The sequence below is a fragment of the Notolepis coatsorum genome (genome assembly GCF_963971535.1).
Source record: "Notolepis coatsorum genome assembly, chromosome: 8".
Classification (NCBI taxonomy): domain Eukaryota; kingdom Metazoa; phylum Chordata; class Actinopteri; order Aulopiformes; family Paralepididae; genus Notolepis; species Notolepis coatsorum.
Window position 1 is genome coordinate 11,039,941 of NC_140172.1, and position 21,636 is coordinate 11,061,576.

Below are 21,636 nucleotides of genomic sequence, written 5' to 3' on the forward strand. Positions count from 1 at the left end.
GGATGTAGCCAATTACTTAAACATTTTCTTCACAAACATAGCCACAACACTGGTAAACAAACTACCCTCCCACTCAGGGCTTTATGGGGTAGAACACATAGTAGCTTACTACAAAAACCTAGGGGTCCGCAAGGACGACTTCAAGCTGGAAATGGTAACAACAGATGAGGTACTCAATAAACTGAGCGCCCTCCAACCTAACAAGGCCACTGGCCACGACAACATCCCTTCCAAATTCCTCAGAGACTCAGCAGCCGCCATCACCCCAATCATCACACACATAATAAACCTCTCCATAAAACAGGGACACGTCCCCAAGGACTTCAAAATTGCGAGGGTGACCCCTCTGCACAAAAAGGTCAGCAAATTAGACCCAGGCAACTACCGCCCTGTTTCTATTCTCACCTCCATCTCGAAAGTCATGGAAAAAATAGTCTACGAACAGGTCGAAAAGTACCTAGCGGAAAAAAATCTAATCTACGAATTCCAATCTGGCTTCAGAACATCCCACTCCACTGACACATGCCTTCTCTATTTGAATGACCACATCAAACAAGAGGTGGACGCAGGCAAATACTGCGGCATGGTCATGCTGGACCTACAAAAGGCCTTTGACACGGTCAATCACTCCATTCTGATTGACAAGCTAAAAGCAATTGGTTTTTATAGTCTATCAGTGAGCTGGATGCAATCCTACCTTGAGGGGAGGGAACAGATGGTGGAGGTAAACGGTACCCTATCCCCCCCCCCCTCACAGTGAGCTGTGGTGTTCCACAAGGAAGCATACTAGGACCGCTACTGTTCCTAATTTATGCAAATGACATGTCGTCAGCTTGTGACTGCAACTTGTTCCTGTTTGCGGACGACTCAGCCCTGCTGGTCTCTGACAAGAACAAGTTACAGGTTGAAAAAACCCTCAGCTCGGAACTAGGCAGAATCTGCATATGGCTCGCTGATAACAAACTATCATTACACATGGGCAAAACAGAGTCCATTCTCTTCGGTTCAAATAACAAACTCAGCAAGACCGACGGCTTCTCAGTTACAGTGGGTGACAATATTGTCACAAGGAAAGATGAAATTACCTACCTGGGTTCCATCCTAGAGGCTAATCTCTCCTGTGACAAAATGGCATCCAATGTAATAAAAAAAGTCAACCAACGAACTCGATTCTTGTACCGGATCTCCTCTCTGGTAAACAAGAATACCCTGAAGACTCTGGCAGGAGCACTCATTCAGGGGTACTACGACTATGCTTGCACCTCATGGTACCAAAGCACCTCAAAGGCGCTAAAAACAAAATTACAAACATCTCAAAACAAACTGGTCAGACTACTGCTTGACCTTACTCCTAGAACCCACCTCACCCCTGCCCACTTTGACAACCTAGGATGGCTTAGAGTAGACGACAGAGTACAGCAACTTGCAATGGGCCTGGTCTACAAGATACACTACACGACCAAGGTACCCATGTACATGTCAAAATACTTCCCAAAGGTCAGTGAATACCACGATCACAACACCAGAGGGAGCTCCACAAATCATGTTAAACCCAGATTCGGCTCAAATAAGGGACTAAACACGTTTCGCAATTATGCCACATCAATGTGGAACGCCCTACCCAAAGCTGTAAAGGAATGTGGATCACTACCCACTTTCAAAACCTCTCTCAAGGGACACCTACGGGAGACTGCAATTCAACACTGGCCCCTGTAAATATCCTAACCCAACCCCCTCCAATGTACAGTCATTTACCTAGTATGGTTTTGTCAATAGTCCAATGTACAATTTTGTTTGTTTGTACAGTGTCCCCCCCCCCCCTCAATGTACAGTTTTGCTTGTATATACAGTGTGCCCCCCCCCCCCAACCACCTCCAATGTAGATTACCCAGTATGGTTGTCAATATCCCAGTGTACCCAACCCCCCCCACCCAACCTCCTCCAATGTACAGTTTCTATGTCAAATGTATATACTCCCTTTACCTGACTCCTTCTGTATCACAAACAGTACTGTATTTGCAAATCTGGTATGTCATAAATGTATAGATGTAGCAGTACTGACTATCTGTATGTCATGTATGTCATATATGTCCTGATGAATTGAAAATGGGGGACCCTGATGTAAACAAGATGAAAGTCTTTCTCTGGTCTGCATCCCCTTAACAATTGTGTGTATTGAGCTGTACTGTATTGTACCCATTCTGCAATCTGTTAATAAAGTTTTCAATCAATCAATCAATCAAACACTACAGCAAAATGCTGACAAAACTGATCCATTACTTCAGTCATACAACTGGGCCATCTTGTGGCCTAATGATGTAACTGCGTAGTTCAATTATGAGATAATAATTTAGGGCAATATTGCACCATATCCACCGGCATTCGGCATTACACCTGAACAATGTGGTGGCCGAATTACTCTGTTGTGTATTACAAGCCTTATCTCTATTACTTATCTCTAGTACAGAATAATGGTGTCTAAGGCGTTTTAAGCTGCCTGCACATGATCTGAAACCTGTCTGCTCTGCACAAGGCAGGTCATCTCGTCGATATGGCATGGTGGAGGTGTGCCAGCTAGCAGGGAGAGGCTACCATGTGACACGATGACCTCTGACCTCCTCTCACCACCCAGCACATCACCTGTTTGACCTGCTGCCCTCTTCCAGGCGCTTACAGGTCCATCACAGATCAACTACTAGGAATGTGTGTCTGACTCTTAACCGCTTAACATGCGCCCCCAAAAGTGGCCTTTTTAGTTTTCATTTTTGAGGACTGCATACTTTTTTTGCAAACCAAAACAACATACTTTATACCTATAGCACACGCATGAGCCTGGTCTCTTTTGCAAGATGACATTCTGAAGTTTCTGATTCCAGAAAGAAAATTCAATTTTAGTGCTAACGTAATAGAATAGAATAGAATAGATCTTTATTGTCATTGTTACAGTTGTTACAACGAAATTAAAAAATGCAACCCTAGGTGCTAGTAAAAATATAAAAACAGTCCTAAACACAGTATTAAATATAAAAACAGGGGTGGGGCATAAATAACATTAATATAAACAGGGGGGTGTAAAAGAGAATTGCACTATCCCTAATGTTGTGTGTGCGTGGGGGGGGGGGGTGCAAGGGAGACTGTTTGTTTAAAAATTTAGCTGAGTTTAGTGCACATATGGCCCTGGGATAAAAACTAAACTTCAGTCTGTTAGTCCGGGTGGGCATGACGCTGAAACGCCTGCCCGAGCGCAGCCGCACGACGTGCTTGTTGCCCGGGTGGTGTGGGTCCTTCAGTATTTTTACTGCTTTTTTAAGGCAGCAGGAGTTGTATAGTCCCTCCAGTGAGGGGAGGGGGCAGCCGATAATCTTCTGGGCCGAGTTGACAACCCTCTGGAGCGCCCTATGTAATAGACTCTTGACAGAAGTTATAAACGTGGTAAATTTCATCAAAACCCGACCCCTGAAAGCGCGCCTGTTCTCTGCGCTGTGTGAGGAGATGGGAGCTGACCATTCTGCAGTGCTGTTTCACAGCGAGGCAAGGTGGCTCTCGCGATGGAAGGTGTTGTCAATTTGAAAGGTCACGATATTGGTGTTATTTCAATACATTTAAACATGGCCTATATCATGACTATTTTATTGGGGCGAGGGGGGGGGGGGGGGGGGGGGGCCCAAAATATTTTGGTCCGCCAAAGGGGGGCCTGACAGAAAAAGTTTGAGAAGCACTGTAATAGAGTAACATAGGTCTGAACTTGAGTTGTAGAAAAGCTTGTTACTCAAGTTTTTCTGTAGTAGTTAGTAGTCCAGAGGTAGTATTTCCCCAGAAGGTGGTATGGCTTACAAATCCTCTATCAGCTGAGTAACAATGTTCATCAAAGTGTTGCGTGTTACCGTGTAGGTTAGTTTATTAGTAAAAATTATAATATTTAAATTAGTAAAAAAAAAAATAATAATTAAGAACATAATCGCCATTGCTTTATTATTCTTTTATATAACTATATTAGATATTACTGCACATGGCTACTTTTTGATCAATTAATACAAGCAGTCAGATAAATTAACTATTTTGGGACTTTCTATTTTATTTAGAAAGTACTAGAATCAGAATGTCCGACTCCCACCCAATACCCAGCTGTTAAAAACGGTTCAATTTTATTAGTAGAGGCTGTGACACTATTTCACCCTATCCTCTGTCATCCTTCCTCTAGCTGCTAGGGTGAAGGGACTTTGGGCTTGGCTGAGACCGGTGGTGGTAGAGGGAGGAGGGGTGGGCTGGGACATGGTGGCTGCAGCCTCAGCCTGACGATCTATAAAAAGTTGTCATCTTTCAAATATATTTGTAGCTAAACAATTAGCTAAGCAATTATATTTTAATTTATTAGCCTATTCGTAATAATTCGTTATTAGCCTAGCTAACTCCATATCTTGGACGTGGATGCAGATGGAACACTGCGAGCAAAGCAGTCAAAAACGGTGCATTTCTGCACACTAATATTATGTTTTGCCAACAGATGTTTTGATAAATTGCTCGTATTGCCACCCTTACTGGCAAATGTTTTGTTGCACTTGTGGCAACGTGCGCTGTCGGCATCTACTCTCGTAAAGTATACCCATTCTTTCGAGCGCTTTGCTCTCTCTGCCATGACGAGCGCATGCAGAGCTGTCTGTGTGCAGCGCGCTTCAGCATCTCTGTTCTCTGTTCTCCTACATCTCTGTTCTCTGTTCTCCTCTATCTCTGTTCTCTGTTGTGTTAGTATGACGGCCGGCCAAGCCGGTAGCAACGCCGAGAGCTGGGCTCGATACCAGCATCTCCTGCATTAGTCTGTAATCAACTGGACAACCTTTTAGACTGTTCCAACTTCAGTGTGTGAATTATGTTAATCCCACAATTACTCAACTGCACTCAATATTTAAATACCAATGCTAGTCTAAATAAATGTAGACAGACAATGTACGCATTAATAATAATAATAATAATAATAATAATAATAATAATAATAATAATAATAATAATAATAATAATAATAATAATAATAATAATAATAATAATAATAATAATAATAATAATGCAATAAAAGTCTGAAAATGAAGGGATTATGTCCATGAGTGTCAGTTTTAGAAATTAAGGCCTGCCTCTTATATAACAAGTCTCTCTAATAAAGGCCTGGTGCTCTTTGCAGCTGAGGTAAATAGAAGACCTATATTTGAGGATTTACGGTAAATCAAGATTTTCAATTATCTTAAGGTACAATACCTGAAATGAAAATGTGTGTGTGTGTGTCCAGCCAACCAGGTACCATGGCAGAAAAAAGAAAGAATACAGACATCAGAGCATTTTTCAGTACACCAAAACGCAAAGTAAGAACCCTAGTAGCCTAATAGCTCAAAGACTTAAAGGGCGGGCTCCACAAATAATGGATTGCACAGTGTTAATTGCACCCTTACTTACAATTCATTATGAATTGTAAGTGGGGGACCCTGATGTAAACAAGACAAAAGTCTTTCTCTGGTCTGCATCCCCTTAACAATTGTGTGTATTGAGCCGTACTATATTGTACCCATTATGCAATATGTTAATAACATTTTTAATCAATCAATAACAGATTGCAGAATGGGTACAGTACAGTACGGCTCAATACACACAATTGTTAAGGGGATGCAGACCAGAGAAAGACTTTCGTCTTGTTTACATCAGGGTCCCCCATTTTCAATTCATAATGAATTGTAAGTAAGGGTGCAATAGAAATGTTTCATAATGATGTTCAGTGTATTCATAAGTGTATTGCTCTCCTTAATGTAGAATGATATGGTGACTGTGCAGACTCAGGAAGGAGAGAAAGAGACCCAAGAGTTACAGGTAATGGAAATATCAGACAGTTTAAAGTGTAGGATAACATAACAAATTAAGACACAAATACTTGGATTATATATCCCCCCCCCCCTCTCTCCCTTTCTTTACAGATTAGCATAAAGATTGTGTATTCAAACCGGTTCAGTGTATTCATAAGTGTATTGCTCTCCTTAATGTAGAATGATATGGTGACTGTGCAGACCCGGGATGGAGGCAGAGAAGGAGAGAAAGAGACACAAGAGTTACAGGTAATGGAAATATCAGACAGCTTAAAGTGTAGGATAACATAACAAATTAAGACACAAAATAGGCTATATTTACAGCAGACCCTGTTATTGTTCCTTGTTGGTATTTTTTCTCTCTTTCTTATTAAAAACTTGGCCTATTTGAAAGGAGATTGATTTAATAAAAATAAAAGAGCGAAAAATCAATATACAGTATATATACAGTATATATATATATTAATATATTATTATTATTATTATAGTAATTGGCTATCATACTGCAATATAAACTGAGTTTTATAGTGAAAAGAGCAGCTTTATTGGTCAAGATTGAAGGCTCTATATTGCAGGAAATTGCACGTACAGGTTCATTAAATGAAAAAAAAATCTGCCGTGGAGGGGGTCATGCCGGACCCCCTCCAAACCACCCCTTGCCTGTAAAAAATTAAAAAAATTAAAAAAAATAAATAAATAATAATAAAAAAAAAAAAATGCACCCCCACTTTCAACTATAACAAGGCGGCCATGGTTGTACCTACTTTTTTTTTTTAACAATATATTTATTGGGTTTTAGTTTGCAAATTACAACATGTATATCAGCAGAGCAGTATTCAGCAAACATTTTCACCCCGTTCTCCCTCCCCTAACCCCACCCCACAAAATAATAATTAACTTCAAAAACAGGTTCACATAGGAAGGATACAGATTTAAATAAAAAATAAACATAAATAAATAATAATACAACCTAAATGTTTTACACATTAAGTAAAGGGTGTTTCTTGTCGTTTTTACACAATGATAAGAGTTGTCCCACAGTACTCCCCCTAATCCCGTTCTTGTTGAAGCAAGTTCCCAACATTCGTATTATGCTTTAAGAAGTACACAAATGGTCCCCAGGCATTATCAAAAATGTTTTGTTTACGTCTAACAATATACACCATCTTTTCCATTGACATATTTGAAGCCATTTCTTTAATCCACATACCAATTCTTGGTCCATCAACATTTTTCCAATTAAGAGCTATTACACGTTTTGCTTGTAATATGCACATATCTATAAATCTAAACTCTTTGCGTTGTAGATGTGGGGTGGTAGGATATAAACCAAGAATAAAAAGCTTGGGATTCAGGTTGTACCTACTTAAATATTCGCCAATGCGTGGTACATGTTTGCAAAATGTTTGGTATAGCGCCCCTCATGGAGAAGAATGCACCGGCCGCCACTGCGAAGGAGCAATCATAGTCCGATTAGCGTTTCATAGGAAGAGAGTGCTTAGAGATCGCCAAGATCCGTTAGCTCATACTAATGAGTTCCTGTATGAGCGCTATAGATTCGGCCGACGAGGAATCATTTACCTCCAAGACCTTCTCGGGCCATACCTTGTTAATCAAACACGCCGCAGCAGAGCATTGAGTGTCTCCCAGACTGTCTGCATTGCCTTGCGCTTCTTTGCCAGTGGTACTTTTCTGTACACTGTAGGCGATGCGGAGAACATCAGCAGAGCCGCTGCATGCCGTGCTGTTCACAAAGTATATTTGGCCTTGAAGAAGCTCATGGATGTCTTCATTACATTCCCTGGCCGTGTCCAAGTAAAGAGTAGTCAAAGAGGGCTTCTATGTAATTGCAGGTAATTAAGTTATTCAATATTTCACCATTTAATGAAAATGCATTCCTATCACTATTCATTACGGAGCTTATTATTATTATGCAGAGTTTCCCAATGTCATTGATGCAGTTGACTGTGTTGTGTAAACCTTGTACCTTACAGGACAGACTGCACGCAGATCCAACTCAAATCACCCTCTGGCCCAAACCAGGGTGCTTTTGTGAATGGAAAAGGCTTTCACAGCATTAATGTGCAGGTAGCCTATATGCACAGAGAAGACATGATATTAATGTGCAGGTCGGCCTATATGCACCGAGAAGACATGATATTAATGTGCAGGTAGCCTATATGCACCGAGAAGACATGATATTAATGTGCAGGTAGCCTATATGCACCGAGAAGACATGATATTAATGTGCAGGTCGGCCTATATGCACCGAGAAGACATGATATTAATGTGCAGGTAGCCTATATGCACCGAGAAGACATGATATTAATGTGCAGGTAGCCTATATGCACCGAGAAGACATGATATTAATGTGCAGGTCGGCCTATATGCACCGAGAAGACACGATATTAATGTGCAGGTAGCCTATATGCACCGAGAAGACATGATATTAATGTGCAGGTCGGCCTATATGCACAGAGAAGACATGATATTAATGTGCAGGTAGCCTATATGCACCGAGAAGACATGATATTAATGTGCAGGTCGGCCTATATGCACCGAGAAGACATGATATTAATGTGCAGGTCGGCCTATATGCACCGAGAAGACATGATATTAATGTGCAGGTCGGCCTATATGCACCGAGAAGACATGATATTAATGTGCAGGTCGGCCTATATGCACCGAGAAGACATGATATTAATGTGCAGGTCGGCCTATATGCACCGAGAAGACATGATATTAATGTGCAGGTCGGCCTATATGCACCAAGAAGACATGATATTAATGTGCAGGTCGGCCTATATGCACCGAGAAGACATGATATTAATGTGCAGGTAGCCTATATGCACCGAGAAGACATGATATTAATGTGCAGGTCGGCCTATATGCACAGAGAAGACATGATATTAATGTGCAGGTCGGCCTATATGCACCGAGAAGACATGATATTAATGTGCAGGTAGCCTATATGCACCGAGAAGACATGATATTAATGTGCAGGTAGCCTATATGCACAGAGAAGACATGATATTAATGTGCAGGTAGCCTATATGCACAGAGAAGACATGATATTAATGTGCAGGTAGCCTATATGCACCGAGAAGACATGATATTAATGTGCAGGTCGGCCTATATGCACCGAGAAGACATGATATTAATGTGCAGGTAGCCTATATGCACCGAGAATACATGATATTAATGTGCAGGTCGGCCTATATGCACCGAGAAGACATGATATTAATGTGCAGGTCGGCCTATATACACCGAGAGGACATGATATTAATGTGCAGGTAGCCTATATGCACCGAGAAGACATGATATTAATGTGCAGGTCGGCCTATATGCACCAAGAAGACATGATATTAATGTGCAGGTAGCCTATATGCACCGAGAAGACATGATATTAATGTGCAGGTAGCCTATATGCACCGAGAAGACATGATATTAATGTGCAGGTCGGCCTATATGCACCGAGAAGACATGATATTAATGTGCAGGTCGGCCTATATGCACCGAGAAGACATGATATTAATGTGCAGGTCGGCCTATATGCACCGAGAAGACATGATATTAATGTGCAGGTCGGCCTATATGCACCGAGAAGACATGATATTAATGTGCAGGTCGGCCTATATGCACCGAGAAGACATGATATTAATGTGCAGGTCGGCCTATATGCACAGAGAAGACATGATATTAATGTGCAGGTCGGCCTATATGCACCGAGAAGACATGATATTAATGTGCAGGTAGCCTATATGCACCGAGAAGACATGATATTAATGTGCAGGTCGGCCTATATGCACCGAGAAGACATGATATTAATGTGCAGGTAGCCTATATGCACCGAGAAGACATGATATTAATGTGCAGGTAGCCTATATGCACCGAGAAGACATGATATTAATGTGCAGGTCGGCCTATATGCACCGAGAAGACATGATATTAATGTGCAGGTCGGCCTATATGCACCGAGAAGACATGGTATTAATGTGCAGGTCGGCCTATATGCACCGAGAAGACATGATATTAATGTGCAGGTAGCCTATATGCACCGAGAAGACATGATATTAATGTGCAGGTCGGCCTATATGCACAGAGAAGACATGATATTAATGTGCAGGTCGGCCTATATGCACCGAGAAGACATGATATTAATGTGCAGGTAGCCTATATGCACCGAGAAGACATGATATTAATGTGCAGGTCGGCCTATATGCACAGAGAAGACATGATATTAATGTGCAGGTCGGCCTATATGCACCGAGAAGACATGATATTAATGTGCAGGTAGCCTATATGCACCGAGAAGACATGATACAGCATTAATGTGCAGGTCGGCCTATATGCACCGAGAAGACATGATATTAATGTGCAGGTAGCCTATATGCACCGAGAAGACATGATACAGCATTAATGTGCAGGTAGCCTATATGCACCGAGAAGACATGATATTAATGTGCAGGTCGGCCTATATGCACAGAGAAGACATGATATTAATGTGCAGGTCGGCCTATATGCACCGAGAAGACATGATATTGGGTACATTAGACATGAAGAAATGATGGGAACAGTGACATTCAGTGTTATTGAATAGATGTAAAGTCCTATAATGCCAATTAAAACCTACATTTGCATAATTCATTTAGATACAGGTAAATAAGAATTGCCATGTGTTGAATTAGGCAACAAAACTAAATAATGTGACTAGTGTTTACTTAAAGAAATTAAGGTAACTAAGGGAAACTTCATATAATTGAATAGATTTTAATCACAAATCATGATATAGCCCACATTTTTTTGCAAGTACAACTAAATTCCACAAGGGAAAAATGTTACTTAAAATGTTTTGGCTATATTAACTCATAATTTGGCATGCTATTACTAAATCCAACACATTTTAACTGTTATTATTATTAACATACACTTACGTTTTTGCTTTAAATTTTGTTCACTTATTCAATCATTTTAATCAAACTCATGTGATTAAAATCTATTCAATTATATGACGTTTCCCTTAATTACCTTAATTCGTTTTAAAGTAAACACTGTAGTCACATTATTTACCGTGTACTCATGACATAATTTCCCTCAAATTACATTGCTATAAAAACAATCATATTGAATTGAAAATAGGGGTCATCATGGACCTTGCAATTGCCTGCTGTACTGTACAATACACATGACTTGACCGCAATTCATCTTAGATGATCTGTGACTCCACCTGCCTCATCACCAATGTTGAGGCCAAGTGGCCGGGCTCCGTCCACGACTCAGAGTATTCACAGAGTCTGCATTGTAGAGGTGATCTAACATTGTATATTATATACTAGGTCATTACGATGGACTCCTAATTGGAGACGGGGGTTATGCCTGCGAGCCCTACCTCATGACCCCCTATCCAGAGCCAGAACCAGGGCCTCAAGCCCTACCTCATGACCCCCTATCCAGAGCCAGCACCAGGGCCTCAAGCCCTACCTCATGACCCCCTATCCAGAGCCAGAACCAGGGCCTCAAGCCCTACCTCATGACCCCCTATCCAGAGCCAGCACCAGGGCCTCAAGCCCTACCTCATGACCCCCTATCCAGAGCCAGCACCACGGCCTCAAGCCCTACCTCATGACCCCCTCCAGAGCCAGCACCAGGGCCTCAAGCCCTACCTCATGACCCCCTATCCAGAGCCAGCACCAGGGCCTCAAGGCCTACCTCATGACCCCCTATCCAGAGCCAGCACCAGGGCCTCAAGCCCTACCTCATGACCCCCTATCCAGAGCCAGCACCAGGGCCTCAAGGCCTACCTCATGACCCCCTATCCAGAGCCAGCACCAGGGCCTCAAGCCCTACCTCATGAACCCCTATCCAGAGCCAGCACCAGGGCCTCAAGCCCTACCTCATGAACCCCTATCCAGAGCCAGCACCAGGGCCTCAAGCCCTACCTCATGAACCCCTATCCAGAGCCAGCACCAGGGTCTCAAGCCCTACATCATGACCCCCTATCCAGAGCCAGCACCAGGGCCTCAAGGCCTACCTCATGACCCCCTATCCAGAGCCAGCACCAGGGCCTCAAGCCCTACCTCATGACCCCCTATCCAGAGCCAGCACCAGGGCCTCAAGGCCTACCTCATGACCCCCTATCCAGAGCCAGCACCAGGGCCTCAAGCCCTACCTCATGACCCCCTATCCAGAGCCAGCACCAGGGCCTCAAGCCCTACCTCATGACCCCCTATCCAGAGCCAGCACCAGGGCCTCAAGCCCTACCTCATGACCCCCTATCCAGAGCCAGCACCAGGGCCTCAAGGCCTACCTCATGACCCCCTATCCAGAGCCAGCACCAGGGCCTCAAGGCCTACCTCATGACCCCCTATCCAGAGCCAGCACCAGGGCCTCAAGCCCTACCTCATGACCCCCTATCCAGAGCCAGCACCAACTGAAGGCCAGATTCACGTGTGTGCGGGGGCTGCGGGCGGGTGGCACCAGACAGGGCATGTGACATCACTGTGGCTGTGCAGTGCTCCACAATGTGGCAACACTGAGGAAGGAGAGGGTCCCAGTCATCCTGGACCATCCTGAGGACGACCTACAGCCAGTCCACTTGGACGAGCAGACCGGACGGGCTGCAAGGGACAGAATTGCCCACCATTGCCCACGGCAGACGGCTACGGCTGCCCAAGACATTAAAGTCCCGCCATAGACTCAGCTTCTTCCCCTCAGCAGCTCGCCTGGTAAACGAGTCAGGTGTCCCCCTGCTTCCCTGCTTTGCTTTTAAGTTACTTATTCATAGAGGAACATGTACAAGAATAATAAGAAGAGATCCATGTTGTAGAATAAAGCCTTTATTTTCACTCTATTGGTCTGCCTGTAAATTAAGGTGCACACAAAAAATTATTTCAGTTCAGTTACAATTCATGCCAAAGCTCACAAATACTTTTGGCCAGTGGTTCTCAACATGTGGTATGCGTACCACCGGTGGTACTTGGGCCCCCTGCTGGTGGTACTTGAAAAATATTTAAATTAAATATAAATATAATTTTTTATATTTTTTGCAGTCAGGCCACTGAACTTAGAAGCAGGCCAGGCCAGTGTTTCTAGTTGCGGTGGGGCGATAGTTAGATAACCTAAGTGGGGAACAACCAGGAGATCACTGTGACAGAGAGTAATGCAGTCTAAACAGTCATACATCTTTTATTCAACTTCAGCCCTGATCATAACCATTTTTATTTTTAGATTTGTTTTTTTGTAATGTCGGATACAAAATTAAATACTCCCACTTTTCTGAAAAGATTTATTGATAAATCTGACATTACAAAAAACTAAAAATCCATCAAAATCTGTGAGAATGGGTTTAGGTGGAGCCCAATCGCTGAACACAGGAGAAGAGAGAATGGAGCGTTTTAGGGTATTTTAATATTGTTCCCCAAGCAGACAAGTTTGACATCAGGAATGTGCAACAGACAGGGTTAGAATGTTCTTGGGGGAATGAGGACAGGTGCACTCCAGTGCAGCTGTGGGCAGAAGACACGGGTCTGTGTCGAGAGAGAGAGCAGGGGCACACTTTGTGCAGCAGGAGGTGTCCAGGCAGGAAGGGTCACTGGAGCGGGGGGGTCCTAGGTAACTAGAATAACACCACGACGAGGTCTGGTCAGAATCTGCCGGTAGATGTAGTGGCTTGCTGATCAGGGGATGCGATACAGCTGTGTTGAGTGAGGTGCCTGGCAGCGTGTGAATCAGGAGATGAGGTGCAGCCGTGTTGAGTGAGGAGCTTGACAGGGGGTGAAGGGGTGCTGCCCATATATGGATGTGAGGCTTCCGTTGTGAATGTGGGAGAGGATGAGGAGGAGTGAAGAAGGTGTGTGGTGAATGTGGAGGGAGGATGAGGAGGAGTGAAGGAGGAGTGAAGAAGGTGTGTGGTGAATGTGGAGGGAGGATGAGGAGGAGTGAAGAAGGCTGTCGCTGTGATTATGACAAAATCATCATTGACACATGCCTAGCCTGTAATAACCCCCCCAGAAAAACTTTGTAACTACATAATTATTGGTGGGGGACCCCCAGACCCCCCGCTTAAAAAGTGGCCTGACTGGGGCTATATTTCACACTATATTTCCCAGCCTGAATTATTTCCCTTGTCCGGCCCTGCTTATGTGAGTTGTCAATGGACAACAACAAGTTCAAGTTTCTTTAATAGTTGTCATACAGAAGTACAGAATACTTTTATACAAAATGCTTCTTTCTGTTACGCTCCAGAGACTGTGCTAGACAAAAGATAAGTATGTAATAAAATAAAATAAAATAGTATAGCATGTAAAAATAGAAGTAAAAAGAAGTCACGTACGTAGACACAGTATTCAGTATATACATATATACAATGTTCGATGCAGAATAGAGTGACTGAGTTACCATACAATATACAATATACTATGCAATATACTAATATACAATACTATATAGTGCAAAGCAGAATGGGATGAGGTACAATTTAGGTACAATTACAGTAGGGTGTACTGAGGTATGGGTTGTAGTGCAAATCCTTTACCAATAAATATAAAGTGTGTCTAGGTGCTCTAAAGTGTGGAGAGTGGGTGCTGCAGTGTATTGTTTGTTTGAAGTGAGTGTGTGCGTGTGGATGTGTGTGTTGTGAGTGCATTTGATGGTTGTTGCATAGTGTTATTGTTCGTTAAGCAACCTGATGGCCTGGGGATAGAAGCTTCTTCTGAGTCTTTCTGTGCTTGCCATGAGACTCCGGTATCGCTTGCCTGACCGCAGCAGTTCAAAGAGGCAGTTGTTTGGGTGGCTCGAGTCCTTAATAATTCTCTTAGCCTTACCCCTGCACCGCTTGTTGTAAATGTTCTGGAGAGTGGGAAGCCCCCCTCCAATTGTGCGTTCGGCTGAACGTGCCACTCTCTGTAGTCTGCTTCGGTCTTGTGCGGTGCTATTCCCAAACCAGGAGGTGATATTGCCAGTCAGGATGCTCTCTATTGTACATGAGTAGAAGTTCTTAAGGATCTTCTGACTGACTTGGAACTTCCTTAGGCGCCTGAGGAAGTAGAGGCGTTGTCGTGCCTTCTTCACAACACTGTCAATGTGGTCCATGTCAAGTCCTCGGATATGTGGGCTCCAAGGTACTTAAAACTGTTCACTCTCTCAACCGGTGCCCCGTTGAGATGCTGTGTGTGTGTGAGTGAGAGAGAGAATGAAGTACAATTGCTTGCTGAGAGAGAGAGATTACATTATTTACCAAAATTCAGTAGATAATATTGTAATGGTTTGGGATATTTTTCTTTTTACGTTTTTTATATGTGATTTCCAGCTTCATTGGTACACCTTAATTTATAAAGCAATTATTGGTCAGCTCCCTTTTTACCTCGGTTCATACCTCACCATCACATCAAACCCATTTTACAGCTTACGATCCCAGGACTATTTATATGCCTCAGTACCCAGAACCCGCACAGAGTTTGGGAAAAGGGCCTTCATGTTCTCTGCTCCCTCTGCCTGGAATGGACTTCAAAAAACATTGAAACTGCACGTCCTCACTACCATATCGAATTTTAAAGTTCAAATTAAGGGCATTTTAAAGAATGAGATGGGAGAATGTCGATGCTTCACTGCATAATGTGGTGTTATATTTTATATTTTAACTTGACCATCTCTCCCCAGCAACCTCCTGCAAAGCCTCACCTTCCATCCTCTTTATACCTTTTTACCCTACGCTCCAATCTCCCCCAATCCCATTCAATCTAGTTTGCTGCAGCTCAAATGTATGTATATTTTGTTTTGCTGCTATTTTGGCCAGGTCTTGCTCGAAAAAGAGATCATTGATCTCAAGTGACTACCTGGTCAAATAAAGGTTAAATAAAATTAAAAAAAGTTTATTGTAGAAAATGATTAAGGTGGACTCATGATAATAATAGAGAGAATCACACAATTTCGTTTCACTGCTTCAATGTATTGAATTTCTGATTATGAATAATACATCCATACTGATACACCGATACACAGATTTGCACATACATATTCAAACTCCTACCTCTATATGGTAATCTACACATACATGTACAGTATATACACATATATAGTACATGATACCTAAGCGCATACAGTACATATATCCTCATACGTATCTATTAATTCGTATCAATTAGATAGGCTTTGGGCTTTTTTATCTACTTATTCTGAAATAGTTGAAATAATAAATAATATACATTTGCCCAACACAACACTTATGCATTTAACTTGTTGGCAATATTTTGCCATGCTTCTTGTCTTGCTCTCGCAGCGGTGGCAGTGTTTGATTTGTCCATGATTATGGTCTTATATTCCTCATAAGCGTGCATAATCATCTCCTGCTCGGCAGCGTTGAAAAAAGACGCTCTTGCTTTCAGAGTTGCCATTATTCCGTTAGAAAATCAGGATTTCGGCGATCGACATCTGCCCCTTTTCAGCTGAGGCGGCCACGCGCAATTATCCTGAGTACTCAAGTCTGGTTAGAATTAACAAGCGTGTTTGCGACCGAATCAGCCTTCGAGGAACCGAGATAGCCTGATTTCAATCATCGGGTTAATTTAATCTGGCTAATGGGATTTTTTATAAAAAAAATTATTTCTCACTTTTTCTGTATTTTTGCTCCCATCCCAATTTAGTCGTTATGCCAATTCCCTTCCTGGTTGTTGCGCGCATTGCCCCACTGTCGGCCTAGGGAGGGTGTAGAACTACCACATGCCTCCTCCGATACATGTGGAGTCAGCCAGCCGCTTCTGTTCACCTGACAGTGAGGACTCTCACTGGGGGAATGTAACACGTGCGGAGGTTCACGGTATTTCCCCCCGCTCCCCTCCCTGCTGAACAGGTGCCCCGACCGACCAGTAGGAGTCGCTGTTTGCCACAACCAGGACTCACACCCCACCGTTTCCCATCCGTGAACACTGACGATTGTGTTAGTAGGGACGACTGACGAAGCCGGAGGTACCGCTGACAGCTGGATTAGAACCCAGAGTCTCTGCGGTGGTAGGCGAGTGTTTAGACATCTACCTTTACCACGCTCTTATTTAATTAATGTAGCTGGGGATGTGGATTTTCAAGCAAGGCTCTAAAGTGATGTTACTGTTCCCCGATGGAGCTCTCTCGCCCGGTGCACGACGCAGCGAGCCGAGTGCAAACCGACTCGCGGTCACACACTGTACCGACGCGTAAAGCATTTTTTAAAGTCATTGGAAAAAGGCTTTTGATTCATACCTGACCCGAGGTCCTAACTCCCACTTTGTGCCCTGCTGCTAAGTAACAGACTCTTTATGCTTTTTGACACGTATGAGGCTGGAACAGCTGGTGTTGCCATGGTAACAGTGTCCTCGTCTGGTAAAAGGTGACCAGTGTTGACCTCCATCCGTCTCCTCTGTGTCTTACGCGCTTTGATTGTTCTTTTCTTCTTTTTACATTTTTTCCCCCTCATCCTTGTATATTTATCCCTAAAGCTTGAATAGCTTGGAATACCTATTTCCTACTGAATGTGCAATATAGGACTGAGCCCTGGTTTGCCTACATATATCACATACAGTCATACTGTAGGCTACTTGAGACAGTTTCCTGAAAAGTACTGTACTTTTTTTTTTTTTTCTTTTTTTTTTAGGTGCTGTAAGTTTTTTTTTTTTTTTTTTAATAAGTGTTAAGTAGCTCTACATTCTGACAGCCATCACTGATATAGAGTGTCTGGTCAGTAACATGGGTCTCCCAGTCCCTCCACTCTGCAGTAAACAGCCATCACTGATACAGAGTGTCTGGTCAGTAACATGGGTCTCCCAGTCCCTCCACTCTGCAGTAAACAGTCATCACTGATACAGAGTGTCTGGTCAGTAACATGGGTCTCTCAGTCTCTCCACTCTGCAGTAAACAGCCATCACTGATATAGAGTGTCTGGTCAGTAACATGGGTCTCCCAGTCCCTCCACTCTGCAGTAAACAAACATCACTGATATAGAGTGTCTGGTCAGTAACATGGGTCTCCCAGTCCCTCCACTCTGCAGTAAACAAACATCACTGATATAGAGTGTCTGGTCAGTAACATGAGTCTCCCAGTCCCTCCACTCAGCAGTAAACACAAAATAAATGTTCTGGTATCCCTTCCCTCTTTATCCAATCAGGAGAGAGAACCCTCGATATTGTTACTTATTTCAAGAAATCTTTTCAAGACAAATTTGCTTACTGCACTGGCAGATTATTTTACTTGTTTCAAGCACATTATTTCTAGAGCGGAGGGACTGGGTGACTCATGTTAGTGACCTGACTCTACATCAGTGATGGCTGTTGGACTCATGTTACTGACCTGACTCTACATCAGTGATGGCTGTTGGACTCATGTTACTGACCTGACTCTACATCAGTGATGGCTGTTGGACTCATGTCAAAGGTCAGGCTCAGAAAATCGCCAGGTTTTAACATTGGAATAGGAGATACTGTTCTCACAGACAAAACATCTGTGAAATATCTCGGTTGCGTCCTGGAAAACAGCTTATCAGGGGAAAGCATGGCTCACCAAGCACTTACAAAGATAAATAACAGGACTAGATACCTAGCCAGAATCTCTAATTTTTTAGATCAGTCAGCGATGAAGATTCTTGCTGGAGCTCTCATACAGTGTCACTATGACTATGCATGTGGCTCCTGGTACAACAGTGCCCCCAAAAGTCAGAAAATAAAACTACAGACATCACAAAACAAGCTAATCAGGGTAATACTAAGGCTACCTGCTCGAACCCACCTTGACCCATCTCACTTTGAGGTCATGAGATGGCTTAAGGTGGAAGACAGAGTAAACCAGATAGGGATGTGCCTAGTTCACAGAATAGTGCATGGGGTAGTGCCAGTGTACTTTAACAATTACTTCAACAGAATCAGAGACACCCATGCTTACCAAACAAGGCGCAGCTCAACTGACTTTGTGCCAGTCAGATTCAGGAGCTGTATGGGGAAGGAGTCATTTTTATATTCAGCAGCTGTCTATTGGAATAGTCTGCCCAGTGAACTGAAAACCATAGACAGTGCCGTTAGATTCAAGTCCAGCCTGAAGACATGGCTCAAAAGGGACTATACCTAGACACTTAGCTTAAGGCACCCTTGCATGTTGTATGAGTCTGTATGTATATAAATGTTAAATGGTATATGTGATGTGTTGTGATGTCACGTTTTGTATGATGCATGTGTTAAGCATCACATTCCCCCACCCCCCTACAAGGACCACAAATGGAAATAAGCTCTGAGCTTTCTTGTGTTACATCCTTGGCAGTATATCCCGACTGTGCTCTTCTGTCACATGTTTATTTTTTATATTGTCAAATAAAGTCATTCATTCATTCATACTGACCTGACTCTACATCAGTGATGGCTGTTGGAATGGAGAGCAATTATTTTAATGTACTGAAGACCACTTTATTTTAACAATAAAATACCACGTACAGCACCTTTAACCTTGCCATGCAATGCCACAAATGTAAAGAAAATCAACCACTGGTTCTCGGACACTGGTCTTTCATGTCTTTGAAAACGTAATGTGTGTCGCCTCGAAACGTCTAATTTACAAACGTCAACTGTGTAGCAGTTGTCTTGCTCTTTTCTTTGGCCTTATAAGATGAACTGTTGTACAGTCCTGGCCTATATTTATTGCTACCGTCCATGCCGTTCACGTGGAAAGAAAAGCATGTCTTATTCAAGAAACAAACTGTGTAACGTTACATTGTTCAAATTGTCTGCTGTACTCAAATAATGAAGGTCTTTGAAAGTAAAGTAATTTTTCAAACATATTGTGAATTATTACCTTTTTTATCAAGCGTATATTATGACTTGATGAGCAACGGGTACAAGGACAAGCTGAGATTCACTCATGTGACCACTAGATGTAGCAGAGGCCTACATCTGCTTTGAGCTGTGACCAGCAGCTATAGCTCACCTGTCAGTCTGATTGATTGATTGATTGATTGAAAACTTTATTAACAGATTGCAGAATACAGTAAAGCTCAATACTAACAACTGCTAAGAGGATGAAGACCAGAAAAAGGGAGAGAATATATACATGCGGTGGGAAGGAGACTGTCTATTAGGAGGGGGTGGGTGGTTTGGACATTTACGGTGGCCAGTTTAGAATTGCAGCCTCCCGTAGGTGCTCTTTAAGAGCGGTTTTGAATGTGGGTAGGGATTCACATTCCTTTACAGCTTTGGGTAGGGCATTCCACATTGATGTGGCATAATTGCGAAACGTGTTTAGTCCCTTGTTTGAGCCGAATCTGGGTTTAACATGATTTGTTGAGCTTCCTCTGGTGTTGTGGTCGTGGTATTCACTGACCTTTGGGAAGTATTTTGACATGTACATGGGTACCTTGGTCGTGTAGTGTATCTTGTAGACCAGGCCCATTGCAAGTCGCTGTACTCTGTCATCTACTCTAAGCCATCCTAGGTTGTCAAAGTGGGCAGGGGTGAGGTGGGTTCTAGGGGTAAGGTCAAGAAGAAGTCTGACCAGTTTGTTTTGTGATGTTTGTAATCTTGTTTTTAGCGCCTTTGAGGTGCTTTGGTACCATGAGGTGCAAGCATAGTCATAGTACCCTTGAATGAGTGCTCCTGCCAGAGTCTTCAGGGTATTCTCAATGAGTTTCCACTGGATACATAAATGTTAAATAAATAAATAAATAAATAAATAAAATAATGTATTAATCATTTATGAATGTATATCTTTGAATGTTAGTTGATGAATACATGTATATATGCGAACTAATACATACAGAAGGACATAGTATGTACTATGTAGTATGTTAAACAGTACTGTATATTTGTATGTCTTGTATGTCATAAATGTCTTGATTCATTGAAAATTGGGGACTGTCACGTTCTTTAGATTGACCTTGAAGGATGAGGAGAGGGTTTAGCGATCAGAAGATTTATTACAGAGTGAATATTCAATATTACAGAGTATTTACACAAACAGCTGAGCGTGGACACAGGTTCTACTTGGCTCTGGGCTCAGCAGGAGTGCGTCCAGCTCCTTCCGTCACAATGGCTTTTATAACTTCTGGTTGGTGTTGGAGTGAATGAGGCGGCTCTCACCGACTATACATGGTGACAGTTAAAACAGCCAAGATCTAGAATTACAGTCCGTCTCCTGGTGGTTCAGACGGACAGGCAGGCGTCTGAAGGACGGATCCTGTCATTAGCTCCTCTGGTCAGCCAAAACCGTCGTCTCATCAGTCCTTGGTCTGTGCCTGTGACTCTTAGTAACAGATGCACTGGCCTTCCGGTCACAAATAGATCTTGACCACTACAGTAGCCACAGACCGGCTGAGATGTACACACGCTTTTGATTGATTGACATTTTTATTAACACTAGCACAGCCGACAAGGGGTCAATAAATGTTTGTTTAACCTTTATTTACCCAGGGTAGGTGCGCTGAGCACAGATGCTCTTTTTCAGCTACGCCCTGCTTCACATTCACACACAGTTCCATTCATACCTGAGAGCTGCCCAGTACAACCACAAGTCAAGTCAAGTCAAGTCAAGAGTTTTAATTGTCACGGCATACAGGTATACAATGAAATGCGGGTGGTCTTGCCCGCAACGATGTGCAATACAGTGGTACATATAATAGAATCAAAAGAAGAAACAACATTGTGCAGTAACAGGTAGCAGGTAACATGGAGTGACATCTCGGTATCTGTACATAGTTATTTACAGAGCATGTGGGACATGCTAGTTAGCTTTGGTAGTGCAATACACTGTTCCTGTTATTCTAATTTAAAGTGTCCTTTCCTTTGGCCAT